Source organism: Leuciscus leuciscus (assembly GCF_965113295.1).
Source record: "Leuciscus leuciscus genome assembly, chromosome: 20".
NCBI classification, from domain to species: Eukaryota; Metazoa; Chordata; class Actinopteri; order Cypriniformes; family Leuciscidae; genus Leuciscus; species Leuciscus leuciscus.
Genome location: NC_138744.1, coordinates 16,771,422 through 16,798,799, shown reverse-complemented (window position 1 = coordinate 16,798,799; position 27,378 = coordinate 16,771,422). Strand labels below are relative to the sequence as shown.

The window sequence follows — 27,378 nt, the reverse complement described above, 5'->3', positions numbered from 1 at the left end:
TAATATTCTTCTCTGCTACGTTTTCAGCTTTAGCTGTGTGAGTGTTTTTGTGGTGTGTAGCATATCGGTATTATTGTATATTGTGTGTTCAGACTCTGGCCTATTTGAATTTGAATGAAACTGGAATAGTTGAAACGAGAGTGGACAAGGCAGGAAAAAATAGAGAAAGTAAGGGGGGTGGGGGGTGGTTAGTCTGGAGTCAGGACGGGGTGAGATGAGAGCGAAAGAGAGGCCTGACTGCCAATCAATTGTAATTATAATGTGGGTCAATTGTAATTAGATTGAACTCTCATGTGACACTGCCACAGTGATATACAGTCAGCATTGCGGACCATATGCTGTTTGTGTGTGCCTGTCGCGCTCAGTCAGTCATATGAAGTAGGTCGGAGACAAAGTGGATGTGAATGACGCAGAGATTTGACTTTGTCCGGTTTTGGGGTCGGCAGATTTAAATACATTACCATGTCAAACACTGGTTTGGACCTTCATAGTGCTGCATTTGATTTTACCATTTCTGTTTGCTTTATGTTAGCGTTCCCATTCATCTCAATGGCAGTTGCTTGGCTAGTGCATGACCCAGTGAATGTATCCCTGCATCTGAATATGCCTACTACATACTACTTATCTCACATACTGTTTTTTGCCTACTAAAATTAGTAGGGAAAAAACAGTATGTGAGATTAGTAGTATGTCCGAAATTATAGTATTCTTAAAACTGTAGGTGAAAAGTACTCGATGACTTACTACTTCCGACAACATTCTAAAGTGCGCATTAAAATCGATACTGTACTATCCTATGAGGGCACGGGACAGCAGTTGTGAATGGCAGTGAAGTGATGCATGTGACAGTGACAACATGGCGGATGTAGTACGTCCGAATTTAATTCATATGACCCATAAAGAACATGCTTTTGTGACTCTTGCAAAGTTTGTTCTTTATCAAAAGTATACCTACTCGGACAATGGCTGAGAATTTTTTTTTAGGTATTTTATTCTGTGCCTGATTAGAAATGGCAGAAAATCACTTTATCTGTATTTAGCCTTAAAGCTGATTTAATGTCTTTTAAATTACACTTACAATATTAACAAAATTAAAAATGTCAAATTAAATATTTCCCTTTTTAACCTTGGGGTTAAGAAGCTCACAGCTTAGCCATTTCATGCTGTCCAAAAATAATCAGCAACTGTGACAACATCTACAATAAAATAATGAATTAGGCTACTTGCAATGTGTGCTATTAGCATATGTTGCTAGCAGTTACTTTTGAAAGGCAATCAATAGAAAGATGTTTTTGCGCTCAGAATGGCTTAACTGTCGACCAACTAGGGGACTAACTGAGCTGAGCTGAGCTAACCAGCCAAACACTTATTGTAATGTAGTCATGTGTCACTAGATGTGTCCCTTATGTCATTTTGTTGTATAAATAGTGTGAGTAGTGTGTTCACACGGAAAATTCCAAAAAGAACAAGTGCACTTCAAATACCCAGATGATGCACTTAATTAACACTTCATGCACTCAATTGTCATAGCTTTCATTAAGTAGTGGAAAGGAAGTGATAAAATGCATATACTGGCTGGTAGGGTACATGGTAGTATATGCATACTACTGTACATTGTTTGGGCCACAACTACTGACTCTATCACACACTTGTACGCTTGATAGCTCACCTGAAAGATTAACAATATTAATTCCAAAAGTGGCCCGTGGAATATGTTTGTTACAGTCTGATTGTTTCAGTATTAATTACCCAGTCCAATTCACAGCTGCAGATACACATATCATAATAAAAGCCTCTCTCGACCATTACAAGCTTCACTTGGCTGCCTACTATATGATGGCTGTATGTGTGTGTGAGAGCGCGTGTGTGTTTTTTAGACAAGTTAACGGAGTGTAAAGCTGCAAGAGCTGTCACTAACAGAGTCCCTGGCATCACTGCGTAACTGAATGGAGCGTATCGGAATCGGCTTATATTTTCTGGTTTTGACACGCCACTTTGACATAATTATACACCAGCCTCCAGTCAAAGACAGCACTAATGTTTGAATGAGAGGTTGGAGGAGGGCCCAAAACCCAGCTTTATCACTCGTAATTAGTGATAAACTTTTCTCAGAGCCTGACTGGGCATTGGCGTCTTGTTTTGAAGTTGGAATCAATCGACAGCGTAGTGACGCCCCATCAGGGATGTGAGTTTCCCACCGGCAACTTTGTCATTGATAATTAGAAGTGAATTTATAATTTGTTATTGGGCGTCTGTTGCAGATTGCTTCCTCCTCCTGTTTACACCCATCAGACACGTCTTAGATTATCAATAAGAAGGGGGAAGCCTGTCACAGTCTCTGCTTGATGAAATTTTTGCAGGCAGGGTGAATGGGGTGAACAGAGGAGAACTGGGTAAGCTGAGCAAGAACATTGCTTAAATCAACACAGAAAGTGCTGGTCACATAGCCCTGCACAGTTCTTTGATTTATATCTGTCCTAGTCAGCATTACAGCTGTCTCCCATTGGGACAATTAAAACTACATATGGCAGAGCACACTTTTTTTGAGCCTGTACATACCTTAATGCTGCTAACAAATGAAGTAAGGTCCTGTTTCATCGCAGTGTCACAAAATAACCTAGTAACTACAGATGAGAGCTAGTGGCCTTGGACTTGGACCTTGGACCACACGTCTCTAGCTGATGTGAGGCTGGCTTGTTAGCCTGGGAGAAGATCCTTAAGTGGTTTTTGTGCTTTCTGTCATCGGCTAACCACATAACAGAAGAGTCTCATACGGGATTTTTCACCTGTTTGCTATTTATAGCGAGTCCAAGGTCAAAGAATACCAGCTGCAAGCTGTGACTCGTAGCATTTCCCAGTGCATACTGTCTGCCAGGCTGCTGAAAGGAACATTGGATCTAACTACTATGAAATCAACCTCGTTGCATCCATTTAGACTCAACATTCTACCAGATTGATTGATTTTGCAAACCTGCTTTCATGCAGCTAAATTAAAAGATTAGTTCACTCAAAAATGAATTTTACATTTATGTTTGGTATATATGTAAATTAGAAATTTTGAATTAGTGTTGCTTGCTCTTTTGTAGGAAGTTACGCTTAAGCTTTCAAGCTTCATACAGGAAGTAAAATATTTATTTTATTTATTTTATTTATTTTATTTATTTTATTTATTTTATTTATTTTATTTATTTTATTTATTTTATTTATTTTATTTATTTTATTTATTTTATTTTAAATGGCCCTATGTGACCAAAAATGTATTTACTCATAATCTTCCAGTAAGTCAAGTCAAGTCAAGTTTATTTGTATAGCGCTTTTCACAATACAGATTGTATCAAAGCAGCTTCACAGTATTAAATTAAAATAATACAACAAAGTTTTTTTCAAGAGGAATTTATTGATTGATGAAATTAAATTAAATTAAATATCCCCAAAATATCCCAAAATATATAGTAAGCTCTTAGTTTAAGAACCATTGCAAGTCAGTGTGTTGAATCAGTCAATGAATAATTTTTTGATTTTGTGAACCAGATCAATTCATTATTGCTGTGATCCAATAAAAAAAAACAACAACGTATTTTATGAATGCTTCACGAAGAGCTAGGGCAATTGTCAGGATTTTTTGTGAATTATTTAATTTTTACTTTAATTTATTTTTGTTTGACAAAAATATTATACATTGTGGTGGCTAATTTTAATATCTCTTCTGGTATATTTTGAAGCTTCGTTGCAATTGCATTGAAAAGAGCGACAAGCACGTTATTCAAAATATTCTCTTTTCTGATACTTTTCCACTGAAGAAAAAGGAAAAGGCATATACAGGTTTAGAACAATGAGAGAAAATGACAACAAAATATATATTTAGGGTAAACTAAGTTTTAATGTTTTGCATCATACATCAAATGCATTTTAATATGACTAATTTCTCTGTTCAGAAAAAAAACAACAACAAAAAAAGTCCCATATCATCTTCTTTTTTTTCTTTCTTTTTTTTTGTAATAGCTGTGTGAAGATTGATTGGTATTGGCTTGTCAACACATATCTCCGCAATAAATCCAGTATCTGAGCCCAGTAAGAGCTAGCCTGAGGCAAACATAGTGCCACGTCCCTTTGGGTAGAAGACTAGGCTTAAAGCCCTCAGAGAATATTGAAATGCTATGTTCGACAGATCCCTCATTTGTGAAGCAGAAATCACCAACTAACCGTGCAAAGAGAGATTTTCAAATGGGATTTCTCACACTCTAACCTTGTAGTGCTGGAATTTGAAATGAGATTTCACCACCTGCTAGCATGCTAGTGTAAGGGGGATTCACTTGCTGTGTGGGGGGCAGGGTTTATCAACCATTAACTACTGTTCACACGGCACAGTTTCCCGCCAAATGGTTATCTCTACTGGCCCACCTGCCTTCCTCGCCGCTTTTCTTAGCGAAGCCTCAGCTAGCAGATATTTGCAGTACAGCGTAGCATGCCTCACCTGTTAATCACAGAACTGTGATATTCAGGCTTTACCACACTGCCAAACCCTTACATTCTTGTCACCCTACAGTGTGTTACACTTTGTGCAGGCTGTGCTATCTCCTGCAGGATTATCTTGCTCTTCAGATAGTTGTCAGATTAGCTATATAGAGCTATGGATATCAGAGGTGTTTAGTTATGTCGGTCACGGTGTTAACTCTTGGTAGTGTGTTGGTTTTGATCTGTGCTCTCAATGTGGATGACTAAAGGAAAAAGTGCTATTGATCTCCAGCCAGTTTATCTGGGAGGTGCCAAAGGTTTCTTGAGAATTCAAACAAACCGATTCTCTAATCAGTGTTCCCACACTTTCTGACCAAAGGCTTATCATTACTGGGAAAAGATTTTGTATTGATTTTATTTAGACCCTAAACAGACAGACTTAGGTAATCATTCTGGATTGCAGGCAAGTTTTATTTTAAATATATTTTTACTTATTTCCATGACTTTTTCAGACCCTGAATTCGTGACGTTGTCCATGGCCATAGGTAGGAACCAGTTTGAAGCTCCAACACTGTCAAAAAAAATAAATAAATAAATATATTACTTTTGTACAAACAAATAATTTTGGTACCACAGAGTGTTGGGTCAATGTAAAATATATATATATTCATATTCCATAGCACAGTGTTTCTCAACTGCTTTTGCTTCAGGGTGCGGATTTTACATTGACCCAACACTCTGTGGTACCAAAATGATTTGTTTGTACAAAAGTAAAGATTCACTAAAATCAAGCACAAGAGTTCTAAATATTACTATACTGCATAGACTGTACTTAAAAATCTTTTTATATCCCACAAAGAACTTTTCATTCTCAATTTTTTTATGTGACCTAAAGATCATTGCGCTGATCTGAAGAGCCTATAGTAGAACTTTAATCTATAATATTCTTGATAGGAACATTTTTTTTTTTTTTTTTTTTGGTAAAGCATTAAGTTTACGATTGAAAAGGAATGCATGCAAGGAACCCCCTCTGCTCTGATGTAATAGTGATTGTGTATGTATACTGGAGCAAGGACTCTGATATTGTCTTACGCTGACTGAAGCATGTACAGTTTCATATTTTGCCAACACTGCATGTGAGTTTTCAAGTGATCGTTTAGTGTAACATTGAGATGAGTCTGTGTTGTGGTGTCTGAGCTGATTTAAGGACTTCTACAACTCGCATCTCAGCCTGTGAATAAGCAGAAGCAAACACCCACACCAAATACACAATGTAAATAAATCCACATTATTGGGGTGAACAGATACATATCATCTGTAGCCAAGAAGACAGGAGGGAAGGCAGTGGAAGCCAGAGGACAGATGAGTGTTGGATCTTTGAGAGTCTAGTTGACAGCATGTAGAGGGCTCGGGTAAATCCTGGGCTCAGAGGAGCCGCAGTGTGAAATAGAACAGCTTACACTCACACTGGGGGACTTCGGGACATCACATTCCTGCTTTCATCCATCCCTTTCTCTCCTTCTCTCTCAGTTTTGCTCTTTCCTCCTTCTCTCCCTTTCTCTCTGGGGCCATGCTGTGTCTCCTCTGATGCCCCATAAGAAGAGCAGTCACGGTCCATTGAGCTGCATGGACAGCAATTTGGTTGAGCTGCACTCAAAGCTCAACTCATGAGTTTCTTTAGGAATAGTGTGACAGGAGTGTGTGTGTGGTGAAAGGTTTAAGGTTGATGCTGGAATCTCAAACAATTTATTCCAGAGATTTTGTTGTATTTTAATGCTAAATTGCTAAAGCAGTGGGTTTGATACTTTGCTATCGGTCTAAAGAACAGACGCGGCCCCTGGGCTTAAAGGACCCTCTGACTACGCATTCATATGGATATGTGTGTGTTTGAAACGCTGTTTTGTGAAGCGCAGACTTTTTTTCATATGTATGTGTCCGTTTGAGTCTGGCATTGCTACTTTAGGCGCGCACGCTAGCCCATTAGCATGTCAATTTGGCGGGTTCCCTCTGCCTGGGTTTGGATTGTAACATTTAGTCTGAAATGAATCACAAATCACTCCCACAGAGAGCTTCACAGAGGGGAAATAGAGCCCACTGTGACCGAATCTTTGTTCCAAGGGAGGAATTCGATTTACTGTGAGAATTTTTCGTCTTTTGTACTCCGTTTTGTTCAAATTGTTAATTTTCCTTTCACCCCAGCTTGTTTCGAAGGAATATCAGAGCTTTATTTGACCTAGCATTGTTAACATTAGCTATTTCCTCAGTGATTGCTGTGACTGAATAAAGCCTGAGAGAGAGAGTGAGAAAGGCACTTGAGGTTAAGATAAAGGCGCTAAATTCCATTAAACTTGGATTCACTTCTTTAGTTTATATTTGGCCGTATAGTGATGGATCTGATGAGTATTGATTCAGCAGAGTGGAATCATTGCTGCTGGGGCGGACGGCGTGTTCACACAGCTAATCTTTCCATTTAAATTATACATCTCTTTTAGAACGAGCGAGCGAGAGAGTGACGCTTTGTTTCAATGCTTTCCAATACCAATTTTGACCACTATTTCTATGCACGATGGAAAAAAGAATGGGGCCAGAAAAATTGTATTAGACAATCAAATATTTAGAAAGATTACCTTGAGGTGTGCCTCGTATGAGACCCGGCCACAGTCAATAGCAATCTTTATCCTCGCTCTTATTGTGCGCCTGAAACCAAGGTGTTTGTGTGCTCACAGAATAGCTGAGACTTTTCAGCATGTACTGTAGAAATATAAATATTTAAATCTGACTTTCAGCACCTTGGGCTGTTTTTCACTCTTTGTTCGAATGCGGTCACTCGCGACTTGTGCCACGCTCCGGCGCAACGCATTCTGGGCCTTATTTTTTACCATGTCTAGTGGGTTTAATGTTCAATAAATGAGCCATATCCTTGCTTCTAGTTCACACACACACACACACACACACACACACACTCTGGCTCTCTGCAGTGCTGATTGGCAGTCATTGTGCTGGAGGGTGAAATATGACTCTAATGTGTTTATCTGTAAACTGTGCAGTGTGCGTTATAAAGTGCCATTCTCACTCCATACGACACAGCTGATTACGACGGCCTCGCTTAGTTTAGCCCTCAAGATAAGAGAGAAAATGCGTAAGAGGAACGACTCTATCACTCCTCTTTTCGGCCCGACGGCATCAAACCGTGTCCGTTCGATCGCTCACATCAGTGCCGCAGGCGGGTAACTATTTTGGAGTGCTCTGACCATTAAAGACGGCGCTCGCCATCATAATAAAACAATGAAACAATTAAAGTGTGTGTACCCACACAGGAATTGCTTTTTAAACAGGTTTTTCATGGTTCGTCGCAGTGGGAGAGTGACTCTATTCTACATCGTCACCGCTAGTCTTACGAGAATAATCATATTATGTACTAATCGCTCGCGCATGCTCGCGCACGCTCACACCGTATGCTTGACCAATCAAATTAACAAGTCATCAAAGTGAACTTCAGAGTAATTTGCTTTTCTGGTCCACTAAGTGAGACTCCCTCTCTGAGCCACACATGCACACAGTGGGATGGAGGGATAAGCTCCTGGGAGAGCAGGATGGGATCAGGGCCATCAGTAGTTAGTGGAGTCTCACTGGTGAAACACACACTCATAAAGAGCAAATGGTTCAGGTGTACAACTATGCAGAGCGATGATTTCCCTTGTGTGTGTGTGTGTGTATTATAGGACGAATTCGTGTCGGAGTGTTTAAAGCTGGATTTGTGGGTCGGTGGGGTCCGACTGTGCCCATCTGTTGAGAATTAGAAATCGAAACCTATTTACAGAGCTTATGTACGTAAACTCAACCTATGTGTCTGACGTGAAATCGAAACCTTTTTCACTGACAATCTCTTTTCAGCTCCCTGGACTGAAGCATTACAGAATATGAGACTGAGCCTGTTTACTGAAGCTCTCAGCAGACAAACTCTAACAAGAAAGGAAGGCCAAGACCTGGAAAGAGAGAGAGAGAGAGAAAGAGAGGGAAGGAAAGAGAATGATGGAAAAAGAAATTGGATGTCATGCTCAAAGTGTGATTATTCTCTCTCTCCCTCCTTTTCTCTATTTCTCTCCCTCCCTCTCTGTCCATCAGTGCTGTTCATGATTAGAATGAAATTGAATTAATGCAGGCATGAATTTACCCACAATCTCTGGCACTGCGATAGATAGATAGATAGATAGATAGATAGATAGATAGATAGATAGATAGATAGACAGACAGACAGACAGACAGACAGACAGACAGACAGACAGACAGACAGACAGACAGACAGACAGACAGACAGATAGATAGATAGATAGATAGATAGATAGATAGATAGATAGATAGATTACATAAAGAAAAATAAGCTCTTAAAATGTTGCAGTTCTGATATATAAATATAGTGAAATGCTGGGGGGGGGGGGGTTTTCTTCACGCATTTGACCTCTTATGGTCCATATTATTCCATCCGTCTCGCTTTTGTTTTCTTTTGGTTTATTTTCCTCCATCTAGCTCTACTGTGCTGAGTATTCATTTATGGAATTAGCTTTTCATATTTTTTTCAATCTAACCTTTGACCTCAGGCTCTTCCTTCCTCTCTTTTTTTTTTATAGATTCTCTCACACACCAATATAAAGTTCATATTCTTCATCTATATCAAGGTTATTATATATATATCTATATATATATATATATATATATATATATATATATATTTACAAATATTTCAATAAAAATATTTCGTTTTTTTATCAAAACGTATTATTATTATTATTATTAATTTTAGACGTTTGAATTCTATAAATGCTATTTTGTTTTAGTTTTAATTTCAGTTTTCGTTGTAGTAATTATATTTAAGGAATCAGTTGAGGAATTGTTTTACTAAAACAAGCTTTTTTATTTGATTTATTTACAAAAATGTTTCTTTTAGTTTTAGGATCGGTGTACAATAATCACTGGGGTATTAGTTTGATCTTTCCCTTTGAGTTAGTTACATGCCCATAATGTGTGATATTTTCATGCAGAAAGCAGTCTTCCAGCATCATCTTGTGAATTGCATATATGAGCATGTATTACGTTGCTGAAAGATGTACTATCAAAATTAGCATAGACGCACAGGAGAAATTTCTCATTTAAATGTCATCCTTATGAATATTTGATTAGATCCTAGAGAACCTCTTACTTTCCCTCTTACGAGTGGGAATTAAGGTGACTGTGGTGCACTGGAGCCAGAATGGCCTCGTCTGAATCCAACTGTAAAAACCAGTGTGCCAGGATTCAGGCTTCATTGTTTCTTGTTTATTTCTCAGTGATGACCAGGCAGCGATGACATTCTTTGCTTCGTCATTGCTGAAGATCTCATCCAGCACATTACTGTGAGAGCCCTGAGGAATGGATGAAAACCTGGAGTCATAATCATTACAATGAACACAGATCATCATTATGGTCCTTCTAATGTTTCGTCTGAGCTTTTGTGCCTGATGGATTGGAGAGACGTACTCTGAAAATTAGAAAAAAGAGAAGATGGTGTGTGCGTGTGCTTGCGTGTGTTTATGTGTCCGCTGGTTAATTATTCACCATCTCGCCACATTGCTATTCTTTTGATATGTGATGTCATTTTAAAACACGGTAGCAAAGGGCTCTCAAATTAGCTAGAAATACCGATACTGGCAATTATTTAAAATTTATGGCAGATATTAAAATATGTTGTATTTAACTATATTTTATAAAGCTAACTTTAATCAAATAATGAATGCATGGATGGACACAGTAGGACGTTACTTTTAAATGGCCAGTAATCTTCAAGAGATGATTCTCTTAAAACATTATATATTAGACAAATTATTGCTGCCCCTTTAAGTTACCTAAAATCTAAAAATAGGAGGGAACAAAAGTCAACAAATAAAATATATATAAATATATAAATAAATATATGTATACAGTATCGAACAGTAAATATCTAATTGTAGTGCATGAAGTGGTGTTCACTATAATGTAGGGCAGTGCATAATTTGTACCAGATCCTACTGGATCCTGTTCCATAAAATGACAGATTTTGGATTTTTGCTTTCTGGTATTTGTTTTTAAACAATCCGACATTAATGCGTATTAATGCGTCATGGTGACAGTGCATGCGCGTATGTGAGACAGAGCGAGCCCGGGTTTATGCAGATGTATTTGGAGGTTATGTTTTGCTATTGGCCCTCAAAAACATATATATTTTTATCAATCATCTTTCTTAAGTTCAAAATCCTTCTTATTGGTTGGTGCTTACCACTTATTGTTTTATGTGCAGTGAGCAGCGGAAAGTTTGGAGAGAGTGTAAATACCTGACGAATTATTCTATTAAAAATAAGTTCATATCGACAAAATGTCAAAAAGACAGTCAAGGATATTTTCTTTTTTTATATCCGCGAGTAAAGCTGATGGTGTTTCTGATGAAAAGAGATCCCGAGAAAATGGAACTGCACCCCTGGACAATTCAGCTAATACGTGAGACACGAGCAACTAGAGTTAGGTCAATCAGAAAACAATGTAATGAAGAGGCGACGTTGTTGGAGAGAGAGAAAATCACTGATCAACTGAATTATATTTGGTCTCAACGTAGCTATATGTGACAGAATGATACACAAGGCTGTATATGGCTGTGCAGAAACTTGTGAATGGTTCTCTTAGCTGAACTAGCACCATTTAGTTATGTTATTGCATTACCCCCTCATTGAAATTGCTACCTAATTGCCTAATCCTTACCTCACCCCCACCCCCACACCCAAACCTAAACCAACCCATCCTGGGGATTTAGGGGGGTAATAATCTGGCGGGGGTCCTAATTTGGCACACTGGGAAAACTGTCGTTGCATTGTCAGTGTCAGTCACAGCGCCTTTTAATTGTTGTTTTGGATCCTGCAGTTATTCATTTATAAATGAAGCACTACTGTAGGGTAGAGTGAACAAGTAAACGATCTGAGAAATGGTAATGCTGTTAAAATCTTGTTTGTTGTATTAGGTTACTATATAACAATCTTTAAAGCCAACCCAAAAATGAAAAATATGTCATTTACTCAGCCTCATCTCTATCCATCCTGCATGACTTTCTTTCTTCTGTGGAACATAAACTTCTGTGGATATTTAGAAAAACTGTTTTTGCCCATTCAATTAAAGTCATTGGGGTCCAAAAACAAGAGATGACTGTCTTTTGTCTTTTTTTTGTGTTCCTTAGAAGAAATTAAGTCATTTGGAATGACATGAGAGTGTGTAAATGATGCCTGAATTGTCATTTTTGGGTGAAGGTGTAGTCCACCAAAAAAAAAAAAAAAAATTGTGTCACAAAACTCACAATTTACTGTTGGCAAATAAACAGTTTTGGTTCCAATTGACTTCCATTTATATGGGCAAAAAAATACAATGGAAGTCAATAAGAACCAAAACTTTTTGGTTCCCAACATTCTTCAAAATATCTTCTTTTGTGGTTTGCAGAAAAAAAGAGTCATACAGGTTTGAAATGACATGAGGGTGAGTAAATGACGACAGAATTTAAATTTTGGGGTGAATTAACTATTTAAAAGAGATACTGGATAACATTAAAGGCCAAACCAAATTGTGCCAATGAGGTGACTCACCCATGGGCCATAAAAGATGGCTGAGAAAGGAAATGGGAAGAGAACCTGACCTTGTTGAAGCTCAATGTCTCCTTTCCTTTACCCACTATAAGTGAGAGTCGTCCTCTGCTGCACCAAATCTATTTATGATAGATTGCAGTCTGGAATTATTTACGACAAAGGAAGTCTGGACATTTGGAGAGAATCCATCCTCCCAACACCCACATACTCATCCTCACTTTAACACAAAGGCCAGTTTTCCACCTCAGGAGATGAAGTTTGAAATGACCTCCGGACACACATCAACAGCTGCCCCGCTTTTCCTGCCCATGTACACACTTGCTCTCTCTCTGAAAGGGAACTGTATTGTATGGGGAAGCTATTCTAATTAGAGTTAATTACCGCAGACTTGCTCCTCTCTGTGGTAAAGTGAGCGTTCTGTCACACGGCTGTAATAGAGACGGAAATAGAAATTGGATACTGGGAGACAGAATGTTTGAAGGGGATTTAGGGAGAGTTTGTGTGTGAGTTCCTGTGATGTTGTGCAGGATTGGTAGAATCATTATCTGTCACTTTGACTGACTGGGTTGTACATTTTCCGTCGTGCTTTATTTTTTATGCGTCAGTAAAACGTTTAATGTGACATATGATATCATGAGCTATTATGCTCTTTCCAAGCACTGTGTTCTAGATTTTTTTTCTGTTTATTTCCTTTATATGTGAAAAAAGACCTGTGACACTGTGGTCTTGTGATCTGGTCACCTGATTTAATATGTGATCTGTTTCACTGGACAATCAAACATAGGCTCATTGGAAAAACAGGCATCTACCTACATTTTTGGCAAAACTCCAATAACTTGAACACTGATAAAAAACACTTTTATTCCTTTTCACAATTCCTTTCCTACTGAAAAGGAAGAAATGTTAGGGAAATGTTTCCACAATTTCCAATCTTTTGTTTCTCTACTGGTCAATTTTTGCAGTGACCGCACTTCTTCACCTTTAATTCCTATTTTAACTGTGGGAATGTTTGGGAAACGCAGTAGACTAGATACCAGATTTTTTTTATTTGTCAAAATAACGGAAAGCATGTTTTTCAAATTCGATAAATGACTGAAAATTGGTCACGTCGGTTTTGCTGGATTTCCTACAAATCAGGCTTTGCGACAGACATAGACAGACAGACAGAGATAGAAAGCATCCAAGAGAGGGAGGGAGCTTGAGAGAAACAGATTGAGAGAAAATGAGAAAGGGAGGCTGGGAGAGATGAAGGGGTCAGTCCAAGGAGATAAGGAGGGAGTTAAATGAGAAATGCACAGAGAAATACGGATATTTTACATATGGCCCAGTGACAGCTCAGAGGGAGGGAGAGAAAGAAAGGACAAAATGGATGAAAAAAAATAACGGCAAAGATAGTGAAATATAGAAGAAAGAGTTGAGCGAGGAAGGACACAGGAAAGGGACAGATTGTATAAAAAAGGAAAAAAGAATTACATGACCCTTACAAAGAGCACTGTAAAGAATGTTATCAGGTAACCTAAAAAATGTGCTTCATGTGGTAACATCTAAAAGAACTGGTTTTATTGAAGTCAAAAATATTATTTAAAAGGGTTGAATCCACCTGACTATGTTAGGCTACACCAGCTAAGGGTCCAAATCAAGTAGCCTACTGTATAAAGTGCCTAAAGGTAACAGTTTCACTTTGCACAGTGTGGTAATACTATGGTACTTTGTACTGAATGTTCTCTATGTTCATGCACCATGGTAATTACATTAAAGTAGACGGGATGCACAAATATAACATTTTTGTCAGATAAGCAGATACATTTTTTTAATAAATGGCAGATATTCAAATTTCATAATATTATTAAAGAGGCTATTACTGTATCTGTACATGGAGCGTAGGGGTTTTGTTCTCTTTTAAAATGATTGTTATTATTTTCTTTTATTTGGTGGGAATGGAAAAATCCCAATTACTGTCTAGATTTTATCGTCTTCATAATGTTTGACAGATAAAATATTAGTACAAAAAAAATCATACATTTATGTCTGAATAAATAAAAATAGCAAAACCACTAAAATTAGTCATTTTTAATTCTACGAATGAATACTACAAGTATGTACAGTAGAAAAAAAGTATATTAATTTTGATATGTTAAAAAATAGCATTGTGCAGTTAAATCATTAGTGTTTTAAAGTGAGGGTTAGACATAAAATGTAAAAAAAATAGAGAAAATGAGCTTTGCACAATTAAATATTGCACAAGTTTATTCGTGTTGCTGTAAGTGTCTGTGAACAGCGTGAGTGAATGACTGTTTCTCTTACTCTTTTGCAGTCACTTTATCACATCTCTGTTACTTGTAATACGGTAAAGCTTCTCATTTTTATTCAGTGTTCCCCATTATCTCTCAGTATTCCTTGCTTTCTCTGTTTTGTCTTTATTTTTCTCCGTTGTGCCAAAATCAGCTCTTCGTTAGTTTTCCTGAATAGCTTCTTAGCACATCTATTTCCCTCTCTCGTTCTTTCTCCTCTGTGTTACTACAGATACGCTCAGTTGGTTTTGTTTGCACGTTTTCCATAAGGAATGTGAACTTGTTTGAGTTGTACATGGAGAGGATGGGTTTTTTTGTGTTGTTGAATGGAATGGACTGTAAAGGGAATGTGAAAAGTCTCTCTCTCTCTCTCTCTCTCTCTCTCTCTCTCTCTCTCTCTCTCTCTCTCTCTCTCTCGTTCTGTGATATTAAATTTTCATCCCCTGTAGCAGAGAAAGAGAAAGGCTGCCCGCTGACAATGGAAAGTGGGGAAAATAAATAGAGAGGGAACTGGTTGTGCGTATGCGTGTGCGTATGTGTACGGTTTCAGTATTTTTTTATGAATAAGCTCTTTTTCTGTATTTTAGACCTCATTATCCGCACAAGTCGTAAATCATATTATGAGTTACAGATGTAATAAACCTCTGTTAATAAATTTCTTTATGTATAAAAGAAAATCTTTTGCCTCAACATTATGTATGCCTCCAATAAGGATTAGATTATGACCTTCATCAACCATGAAGAGGATATTAGTATGATGAAGTGGACTTTTGATATGGTGTGTGATTGTAATGATTTTTTTTTTGATTTTTTTTTTTTTCGGAGAAAACATTGTACAAGTATTGGACTTGCTAACACAACAAGTTAGATAACAGAACAGACAACAGATTGTCCTATTTATAAAAAGAAATTGAATTAAAATGACACTTAATACATCTATTCTCATGATCTGAAAATCGAAATGAATGACATTTCTAAAATTGTCATTCGGCTCTCTGTCACCTCTTCCACTAAACATCATTTTTATCATTTATATCATTTAAATGTAAGACTTGGTCTTTGAATTTTTTTTTTTTTAAACATTTTTTACAACTGGTAACAGGTTAAAAAAATAAGCTGAAATAATAATATTTAATTTATTATGATTGTTGCTGTTGTTGTTAATATTTTAAATTCAACTCTTGGCTTTGGTTGTTATTGTTTAAATAAAAATAAAAAATAAAGTATTTATTGATGATAATAATAATAATAAAATTGTTGTTATTATTATTATTATTATTACTGTTATTATTATTATTTTAAATTCAACATCTTGTCTTTAGTTGTTTTTTAATGCTGGTAACAGGTTATAAATTAAACTGAAATAATAATAATAATAATAATAGTTTATTATTAATTATTGTATAATGTTAAAATATATTTAAAAAAAATTATAAAATAAACTTTAATTGGAATTATTATTATTATTTTTATCAATAAATACTGGTAGTTGTTTATAATATATATATATATATATATATATATATATATATATATATATATATATATATATATATATATATATATATATATATATATTTATTTATTTATTTATTTATTTATTTATTTATTTATTTATTTTAATTTTTAATATTTTTAATATTTTTTAATCCAAAGATAAATAATACAATTATAAACTGCTACCAGCATTTAAAAATAGCATTTCACTCGGAAGCGATTAAAAGGATTTTCCCCCATGTTTTTAATTACATTCTGGAAGAAGAAAAAACTTCTCACATTAAAATCGTTCTAGTACACGCATACAGAGAATGATTGACAGATGTCACCAGCATCCGAAGTGGCGTATTGACATGATATGGCAACAGTAATCATAAGATTAAGAGGAAAAAGCAAAAAGAAGTGAGTGAGAGTAAAGGAGGGAGAATGAGTCTTGAGAAAGAGAACGACAGACAGCAGAGAGATGTCTAAACGAGTGCCCAAGATTAAAAAGAGAAACCAAGACAGATGGAGGATAGAGATACAGAGACAGACAGATGCGGAAGTGAGAGCAGAAAGTGACAGAGTAAATGAAAACTATTGAAAAGGGAAAAGGCAAGCAAGATAATGAAAACCCTAATGAAAAAGAGCTTAAAACAGCCTAAGCTAATTTATTGCTCTTAAGCTTGTCGGTTTACTGGTTTTAGCCTGAGAGACCCTTAAATAACCAGCAAATCACCAGCTGTTTTTTTTTTTCAGCCTCGGAAAGCATGAAAAACAAGGAAAGAGAGGTCAAAGAAACAAAGGAGAGTGGTTAGTCTGTCTTGTTTGACAAAATTAGCTTTTGTTTGGTGGGCAAAAGACACGTTAAAATATTTATCAGTAAGACATACACAAACAGACACACACTGTCGATCTCTCCTCATTTTGTTTTGCCACACACTTCCACGACTTTCACAAGAGGAGATGGCAACATTAGACGTGTGGGAGAGGAGAGAGGCCAGCGAGGTTAATGGAAACACAAACACACTTACAGCGGAGTCCTGTGTGCCATTTACTCCGGCTCACGTGTCTTCGGGACTCTCACTGGCAGAAAGAGATCATGGAATAGACTGAACTGGACACGCAGCTCACACGTTTCTCCCCGCTCAAAGCCGCTCATGGACAGAGACCCTACTGTGTAAACAGTGTTAGTGCGAGTGTAAATGTAGTTTAATGACAGCCCTGCATCTGTGTGTGTGTGGGTAAGTGGGTGCATGGGCTCGGGTTCGGAGAAAGCGCTTTTAGAGAGTACTTGAGACCATTACACTGCTCCAATCTGCTCTTTTCTTAACCGCTGTATTGATTCTCCATAAGAGCCTCCCAACTACCAATATCCAGGGCTGTAAACATGCCACACGGCGGGAGTGCGTCTGTGCGCACATGTGATGAGGTAGTGGGGTTCGGGTTGGATCAATTTGAGGGTCAGAGGTTAATGTCTTGAAACTACAGCTCGATAAAGGTGTGCAGGTTTGTCGTTTTTAGCAGACTTGAGAGCGTTTGAGATTAGCTGGAACTGTGAAATGTCTTTATTTACTCTGCCTTTGTTTTCATACTCACCATAACAGTCATCTAATTATACTTAAATGGGTGGTATAATGCCCCTTTCACAAGATAAAATAAGTCTCTGATGTCCCCAGAGTGTGTATGTGAAGTTTTAGCTCAAAATACCCCACAGATATTTTCATATAGCATGTTAAAATTGTCACTTTTTGAGGGTGAGCAAAAACGCACAGTTTTTGTGTCTGTCCCTTTAAATGCAAATGAGCTGCTGCTCCAGCACAGAGAGCGGAGCTTCAACCGCTTGAGTCCTTTTACCTCACACACATGCACTGAAAATTAAAACAACTTTTAGCCTTTTATGTTCAAACCGGAGTCAGACAAAGATGGAGAGACTCAATAAGTGACTATGTAGAATGCAACAGGACATTTCTGAATGGTTAGTTGATGAATTTATGTAGCTTATGTGTAGTTATCTTCTAGTCATTGATTAGCATATTCTGTCATGATAATCTATAAATCGTGTTCCCGGGGGTGGGGTTTATGTACATTTTAGGGTTAGTGATGTCACTAACCCTGGAGGAATGTTGTAGTCCTTAAAAAGCTATTTCTTTAAAAGAAAATATATCCCTTTGCTTTGAACTTTGAGTGTCGTAACTTTGCAGATGTTGTTTATGCTTAAACAGCAACATTACACACTAACTAAAGTTAGAAAAGTTAAATCATAATCAACCACCCCTTTAATACTTAAGTCTCAATATCTCAAATTACAATTTCTCTCCAAGGCCAGAAATATCCCAAATAAGGCCAGAGTTACTGGCCGTAACAAACCTCAGGGAGTAAATGTCAGTAAATGTCTTTACTGTTAAACTGGTTGTTATTGTTATTATTAGGAAAGTTACCCTTAAATAATTTAGCTAACTTGATCAGCAAGATGAAACGCAAAAAGAACTGGCGTTACAATTCACAGTCTTCTATGCAAACTGTGGTCCAGGACCCATTGTTGTCATTGCTAATTAAAACAAAATCCATACAGAAAAAGAAATTCATTTCTTAAAATAAAATGTAAAAAACTGAAACTTATTTTATTTCAGATAATTGCCAAAGCATTTTCTCATTTTCATTTAGTTTAATTTGTGTAAAAAAAAGTACAATAGACGTAAACAAAACAAAAAAAACATAATAAAAATGACAAGAACACTTAATAGAATTACTACACCTTTAACTAAAATTTTAATAAAAGCAGAAAATCCATTGTAAAAAAAATTAGGAAAAAATATGTTTTTTACAGGACTGTCAAAGTTAACTAATAATACATTTAAATTTAATTGAAAGTGTTTGTTTTTTTCTTCAGGTTTATACATTTAACATTCCTCTAAAAGTGGTTAGTAAGTGGTAGAACATTAACAATTTAAAATCCAGTTATTTCATTTAAAATTAAAAACAAGGTTGCAAAATATGTTAATATATTTATATTTTAAAAAATATTGGCCCTTGCGAGAAAATAAAATACAATCCACACTAAAATACTTGTTCACTTGCAATGAGAATGTTTTGTTCTGTGAATTATTGGCTGACAAGATTAATTATTTATTTACTTATTCATTCTAATTTGAAGAGATTTATTAAATTCAGTTCATTCATAATGATAACTTTGTTTAATCACACAAAAGTAAACAAATGTATTGAACAAATGAGTTCAAAGGTGAAACTATAGTTGAGTCTCACTGGCCTAGAGTATGTTCAGGACTTGAGCCTGATGGACACGTCCTCTTTCTCCTCTTTAGTTCAACGTCCTGTTTCACCTTCTCTTAGTCTCTCCGTCCCAGTTTCCCACTTCTGTTCCTGTCGTTCATTTCTTCATTTGCATTTCTCTTCTTCCTCATCCCTTCATTCCTCCCCTTCACTCGCCCGAATGTGTCCATCCATCTCTGCCGTTCATCATCCATCTCTTTGAGACATGCGCGCACACACACAGTCAATGCTAATTCAATTTTAATTCATGACACATGGCCTGTACTCATGATGCTTTTAGAATGGAACCCAGAGCTTAGACCACTGCTTCAGTCTTTCTCTCTCTTTCTCTCTCTGTCCCTCTTTCCTTTCTGGCTAACAGATTGTTTTAGAGATCCATTTAAAGCTCCAGAGTAAGGCAAACAACAAACAAACAAAGGAATGGAGCGAAAATGTATTTGTTCAAAGGTTGCTCTTAGGAGACATAAATACTGTATGTTTCATTTGAAGGGATAGTTCTCCTAAATATAAAAATTCTGTCATCATTTACTCACCTTCATGTCGTTTCAAACCAAGATGTTCTTTTTCTTTGAAACACAAAATGATAAAAAAAAAAACTAAACAATTTTCATACAATGAAAATGTTTCTCTTTTTTTGTGATCCAAAAAGATTTTGTGGTTTGAAACTACTTGACATAATTTTCATTTTTAGGTCAACTATCTCTTTGAGTATAAAAATAGTCTCAGATGATTCTCCTACAATTTTATTGGAATGTCAAAAGAGTCACAAAAAAACTATTGACAGAATATAGAGTTATAGAATGAGCGTAGATAGAGCTCACGTGATTTGGTCTTGGGAGAATTTGATGAGAATTTGAAATCTCTGACTTTTTCCTTGCAGATATTGAGGATATTGCCAAATTTAAGTACAGTTTGGAACATTAAGACCTCTTCTGAAACGCTTGAAGAGACACGTCTGAGATTACAAGTCTTTTTCTCTGGAGAAGGATCAGCTGGAGACTTTAGAAAACGTTCTCATTTGCTCTCTGGTGATGTCTAGAAGAAAAAATTGATTTATTACTTTGGCGATGGAACATACAAAGATAAATGCAAAGTGGTAGGATTTGATATTAATGAAGTTTAGTATGCACTCTGATCAGTATATTTGACAAATATCTTTCTTTATCTTGCACCCCGGCCAGACATATATAACAATAATGTGGTTCTATAGTAATTGAAAGCAAGGAATGGAATGAGTGTACCATTCAAATTCAGTAACTAAATTTCAATTCATTAGCCATAGAGAAATTGATTTTCAATGGTTCCGTAGAAATCTTTCAAAACCTTTCAAAACATTGACATGTACAATGAGCTCCAGAGTTCTTATTTTGTATGCAGGTGTATGCTTCTGTTGAAACAATCAGTCAGCATGAATTTAATTTCCTTTTTCTTTTTAAATCACATTTAAAGCTGAGCTGAATTACTCCATTCTTTAGTGTCCATTCATTACTCCATTCTTTTTAAGAGAAAACACAAAAACACTGACAAGTAATTTTTCCTCCCTTCTGTTTTTTCCCATTCACTCATTCCCTTATAAAAACACATTTAGTGTTTCATATCATTTTTAGCTTTTTATACTTTCATATACTTTTTATCTTTGAATTAAAGGATGTCATTTTGTGATTAATCTTGGAGCTGGGAGTGGTTTTATTCATGGCCTTGAACTCTTTATTGAAGAGTTTTGTTTGGAGAAAATCAATGGGAAAACACTTCTGGAACCAAGGCTGATGACAAAATGGGCGGTTACTGTTGCACTCGATATGCCTAACAGAGCTTAACCAAAATCAACACATTTAAGACAGCCTTATACAACAGGACAGACAGCGGCTTGAAAAATACCAACATATGGTGGTAAATAGACACCATAGATATACATAGATACCTCATTAGTGTCTGTTTTATGGGCTGCTATATGTAAGCTGTGTGCCATATTGAAACAGTCAAATCCAGTCCGTGGTCACTCGAGAGCAAGTTGACTGTGTATCTACAACCTATTCACATGTATGAATATCTATATTTCCATAGCAGTTCATTGATTCGTTAGTGTAAGTGACGAACAGTGCCATGTTAACCGTTCCAAGATGGCAGACACGTCGAATTGTCTTGAACGGTCTAATGTGACATCTACATATCTATGCAATCCCAAGAATTAGAACTAATCCCAAAGTTAAATGATACAAAACAATTGAGCAATCATATATTAAAAGCTTTGCTTTCCAGGTGCATGATGGGAGATCAACTGCCCACAGCTAATATAATAACACTTATAATAACATACAAGAATAAACAGAGGTGTGCCCACACACACAAAGAAACAAGTCCCAACAGAAGGATACATTCTCCCTCTTCATTGCTCAGAGGGGAGCTGTGTTCTGTAAACTTACTTGAACTTGCAATAAAGAGAGCGAGGGGGTGAAGGAAAGATGCAGAGGAGAATGAGAGAGCCATATCCTCATTGTTGTTCAGAAGAAAGGGGGTAATAAACAGTAAAGTGATGACCAGCGAGTGTGTGTGTGTGTGTGTGTGTGTGTGTGTGTGAGAGAGAGAGAGAGGCCGGTTCACCGGTGTCTGTGTAGAGATGACTGTGAAGAAAATCGAAAATGGCTAGACTGAACTGATATATTGAAATAGATTAAATATTGTGTGTATTGAAAATCATATCTGCACCATCTGTTTAATAAACAGACTCTCCTGGGTTTACTTAAAACTTCACGTAGGCTACTATCGACCAACGTCGGAAAGTGGCGCTTTGTGTGAGTGAGAGTGAATTTATCTGTTGGATTAGTACAGTTCAGAAGGCTAAAACTCGCCATCAGTGCTGTGACAGTGAGCGACTGCATCGATAAAGAGTGAGAGAAGAGGAAGGGAGAACGTCAGAAAGGAGTGAGACGTAGAGAATGAGCCGCAGAGAGGAGTTAAAGTGAGAGCGAGAACGAGAGATTGGTTGGTTTCTAATTGCCTGTGGCAAATGGGCTTTGAAACGAGGGGAAGTGAGTGGAGGTGTGTGTGATTTACGCTCACACACACACAGACACACACTCACTTGATGTGAGGGGAGCGGTGATGAGGTTGGCCTTGAGAGCAGGTAACAGCGGCTGAACTCTCCCCCACAGACACATATCAATTCCTTAGCAGATTTAAAACCAAACACACACTCTTCCTCTCTCCCGGCTGAAACACTGATTACGAGAAAGTTTGATTGATTAAAAACCTGCTCTGAACCCAGTGAATAGTAAACATCTGTTTGGCTGCAGAGAGTGGAATCGTGTATTAATTTTATTGGGGTGGCATTTGGCACGTTTTCAGCCGCAAGTGTTAGTGTGTGTGTGCGTGTGAGCCGGCGGCAGTGGCTCTATGATGCCTCTGAATTTAATAACCTTTCAATAATTTACCGCTGTAGAGGAGGAAAAAAAGGACAAGTGAAAAGAAAAAGAGAGAGAGGAACAAAATGAGTAGGGATTGACCAAATAATTAGATGGGAAACACAAAATGGAGATAGAAAGAAACAGGGTGAAAGAAACATGGAGGACTAAATACTATCAGGGAAGACATGCACCTGTTTTTTTGTTGTTGTTGTTGTTGTGTGTGTGTGTGTGTGTGTTTTTTCTGTAGGAAATGGAATAAAGAACAATGAAGCATTTTTAAATAATAATTAAAAACCTTTTTTTTTAATACAGTAAAATTGCACTCAAAATCTATGCATGATTGTCTGTGCTGAAGTGGTGGAGATTTTTCAGTGAACCTTTCTGCAAGTCACTTTGTTACCCCAGTAGTTAGCGACACATGGTGAAGTCTTGATTAGTGAGTCATTGAATCATTTTCTCAAGTGATTTGTTCAAAAACCCTGATTCATTCAGGAGTCGCGGTATCATTAGGTGTGTTCGTTTTGAGGCGGCGCTGTGCAGACCAATCAGTGTATGGCATCAAAGTACTGTGGGAGCGATTAGAGAGCAGACGGCTCCATATGCTTTCGAATCGCTCTCGCGGTATTCATACACAGATTGGTCTGAGCAGCGCCGCTTTAAACACACCTAATTAATCAATATTCAGAAACACTGATTCATTCAGGAATGAAACAAGGGATTGAGTCATTGAATCATTTACTCAAGAGATTTGTTCAAATCCAAGGTAGGAAGGCATCAAGGCACGTCCGAATCCAGTGTTAGCTTAACTTCCTGTCTCCTGAGATTGATTTTTGAAGGCAGCATAGATGTATCCTTGGTTGCCTTTGATATCCCACAATCCTGTTCTTTCCATTCTGTGACAGTTGAGCTTAAAAATAAAAATGGCATCTGAAAGTTGTGTTTGGTGGTCAGTTTGTGTAAATGTATGTTTTTAACAAATCGTGAGCTTAGAATTATAAGGTTCTATCTCCACTTTTGGTCGAAATTGAGTTTTTGACATAATCTGATCCATTAGGTGTTTATTAATGCCTGTGTGGTGTTTTTTTTTGTAAAAAAAAAAAATATTTTGTTAGTAGTTATTAATAAAATAAAAAGGTTCCATCTCTCCATTGCCAGCTGGGATGTAAAAACTTTGATGCTCAATATCTCAGAACTACCCTAAACGGAGATAGAACCTTATAATTCTAAGCTCACGAAATTTTTTCCTCTTTTGATGTCATTTCTAGTGAGAAATTTGTATTGTAGTAATCAAAACTTCACTCAGAAGCTCACATTTTTGTGTAGACCATTAAACCGTTGTGCTGCCTGTCCGAAATCAGTTTCATGAGGTATCTTCTCAAACACTGCCTGCAAAGTCAGTGCCTGATAGGGCAACGAGGCAACAAGTCAGCTCGCCTAAGCTTTCGGACACAGCCACTGAATCAGTTACTCAAGTGATTTGTTCAAAATATTTAAGAGTCATTTAATCATTTACTTAAGCAATTCATTCAAAAACTTTATTCAGGATTGTAACAATTGAGTCACTGAATCATTTACTCAAACTATTTATTCTAAAGAGAGTGTCATTGAATAATATACCCAAGTAAATGAACACCTGTGAATGGTTTGGCTTTGTTTGAAACTTTTCATTCCCTAGCAAAACTAGACAAGGTAACTGGCAATGCGTCTAAAATGCGACTTGATATGAAGATATTGTTTATTTAACTGTTGTATAAAATGACGCTGTTGGTCTGAATATCAGCACAGCTGTGATTACCTGCGGTCGAATCGCATGATATTCGGAACACCAGCACTCTTGTTAATGTGATAGGCCCTATATTGCTTAACTGACTCGATGCAGAGGTCTGGATGTTAACTAAACACATTTTTACTTTTAGTCCACAGTCATCAGTGGATCTGCAGGTGTCCTTTATAGAGCACAGCATGTGCGTTTGTGTGTTTGTGTATTAACACACCTCACATGTGTTTTGTCAACTGTTCGCAGGACAGATGCTCTCCTTTAATTAAACGGATTGAGGGAGGTTAATTAGAAGAACAGAAAAGAACAACGAGGGAAGAGAAGAGAGCTGCTGTTTCTCCTGTGGTGCTGATTCAGCTCTGCCATCTCTCTCTCTCTCTCTCTCTCTCTCTCTCTCTCTCTCTCTCTCTCTCTCTCTCTCTCTCATTACAGATATGCTCTGTAGGCACAATCATTCTGCACATATGTAACTATGAGGAATGTGCATCTTACTCAAGTTCTACATGGACAGGACGGGGATTTTAATTAATATGTGTCCAAAAACACGAAATGGACCATAATAATGGGATGTCTTGGTGTACTTGCAACATTTGATTAATGAAGCGAACTAAAACGCTTATATAGGCAGTTGTTTATCAGATGGTATTATGTCTTTTCGTGGCTTTTGTTCTCTTGTAGAAGCATTGGCTTCTGTCTTTCTCTCTCTCATAGTGACATTGATCCACTGAGTCTTGATCTTGCTCTGACCTGCTGCCTAGCTCAGCATCTTGCATCATGGACCCACACAGCCTGAACACACACATACAATCACGTAAACCTTGTGTTCTTTCAAATGTTAGCTCAGTAGTTCCAATGATTTGCCCTTTAATACAGAGGGGTTTCCACTCTGAGCTGAGAAGAAAATGTGTGCCAGCCTATTTTAAATACTCTAGGATCATTTTTTAATGATTTGAAATCTCCCACAGCGAGGGAACGTTTCTTCTCTTCATCGCCCCATCGTGGACATAATAACAACTGCAGATTCCCTTCCATCAGTCTTCCTCCTCCGACTTACTGTCATCATTCCCACACTGCAAATAAGTTGGTTATGAAAAACAAACAAGTAAAACTGGCATTACATATATGCAATTGTCGAGGGTATAGGCCTAAGGGTATATTTAAATTGAACAATAGTCTAAATCCTTTTGGAAAAATTCAGGACTGGGCAAGTTGACGTCTTTTAAATGTTAAACATTTAATCTGATTTTAAATTCATTACAGTATTTATTGGCAAAAATAATGGTTATGATAATATATTTTACATTTACCTTTTACATTTTTGCTATCTCGTGAATTATTTTGTTTAATAATTGTTTTACTGTTTGAATTTTGCTCAATAATACGTTTTTTAATGGCAGGTTTCGTTGTGACAACTACTCAATATACCAGGGAGGTAGCGCTATTTAATATTTGACATGAATGAAAAGGAGGCTGTGAGGGATGCAGTGCGTTCAATGGATTGTGCTGGTTTCTTCTAACAACATGCCGATTGTTCAGCTGATGAAATGTCTTTTCCGGGGAAAAAAGAAGACGACAACTTTACAAAACAGTTTTAAAAGTTGTGTGTTGTGAAAATGACATGGCCTTTATTGAGTGCCATAAAGAATGTAGCCTACGTCTATCTTTAACAGCCTCCTTTGCATCCGTGTTAAATTTAATATGGCATCTGACATGCCCTACTATTGGTCAACAAATATTCAATGAAGTGTAGCTTACCTTTATTTGGCCATCAAAGGGATCGTTCACCCAAAAAATGGTATTTACTCATCCTCATGTTGTTCCAAACCTGTGTGAATTTATTTCTTCTGCTGAACACAAAAGAAGATATTTTGAAGAATGTTGGTAACCAAACATTTGATGGCCCCATTGACATAGTTTCGGTGAAAAGTGAAAAGTTCCAAAAGTTTGACGGCCTCCGGGTTTCCCTCTGGGGACTCGTGCAAACAGTGTAGCAGAGTCACATTACATCAATCGCTTCGCTAATAATACCAAGTTACAGTTTTGCTAGTACAATTAAGTAGCCTAGACTAAATTTTATTGGGGAAAAAAGGCTAGCATATTGTTGCAATAAAATCTTTACTTTTTCCTGGGGTTTCCTTTCCGTTTTGCACATGGTGTTGAATGAATGAATGTGTGTGTAGATGGGTGTGACGTGATATAGCCTACTACAGACAAAAAGCAAACATTGCGCTTACACACCATCATTTGCATTTAAAAGTCAGAAGTGAGACGGAGGAATAGAATGAGAGGAGTGAGTGAGGATCAGAGACGAGTGTGAAGCGGGAGAGGCGTTAATGCAGCATGTTTGATCTTCATTCAATAATTGAATAATAATCTCCCAGGAGAAGTGACCTAGAACCGAGGAAAAGAAATTGATATTCATTTGCGCATCTAAATACTGACACCTGCTGGTTAGATGTTATTATGGCAACCTCCCATCATTGAGAGAGCTGAGTTTCACTCCATCCTCTCGGCGTCTACTGGTGTGACATTGACAAACGAGTGCAGTGAAGAAGGTACCGCGCTTGTGTTTTGAATCCTGACACTTGCAGTGCAACTTTTCCAACCTGCAGTAAGACTGGCCCCGCGAGAGCTGCATTCACTCGTTGTTTATATACAGTAGTAGGCCTACGTTGCGTTACGCGCGCTTTCATCAGACACAGTCTCGGAATGGTAAGACTCATTGTCAATACAGCTGCGCACTGGAGCGGTATAACAATATATTACTACAGGTCCCAACACAGCCATCACTCTCGTCTCTCCCTTCTTCATGCTCACCTTCACTCTATCTCTCAGGCCCGAGGGAGCTTCCCCCGAAATGCAAATGTCTGATACAAGCTTGCACTGATTCTGCCTGAACTTCAGCCGAAGAAAATGCATCCATCATCGTGTGAAAACTTATTTGTCCTCCTGTAACCTTGAAGGAAAAGGAAAGACGTGTGTGTGTGTGATGATTTACAAAACAGCTACCTGCGTTGCTCTGATGTGTAATATAGACTAGGCTACTG

At 37.2% G+C, this 27,378-nt stretch overlaps 1 protein-coding gene across 1 annotated transcript in view; it reads left to right on the top strand.

Annotated features, from left to right (window-relative positions):
• The window catches only part of efna3b (ephrin-A3b), a 55,354-nt gene that overhangs the window by 17,228 nt on the left and 10,748 nt on the right, over positions 1-27,378 (top strand). The window lies entirely within an intron of this gene.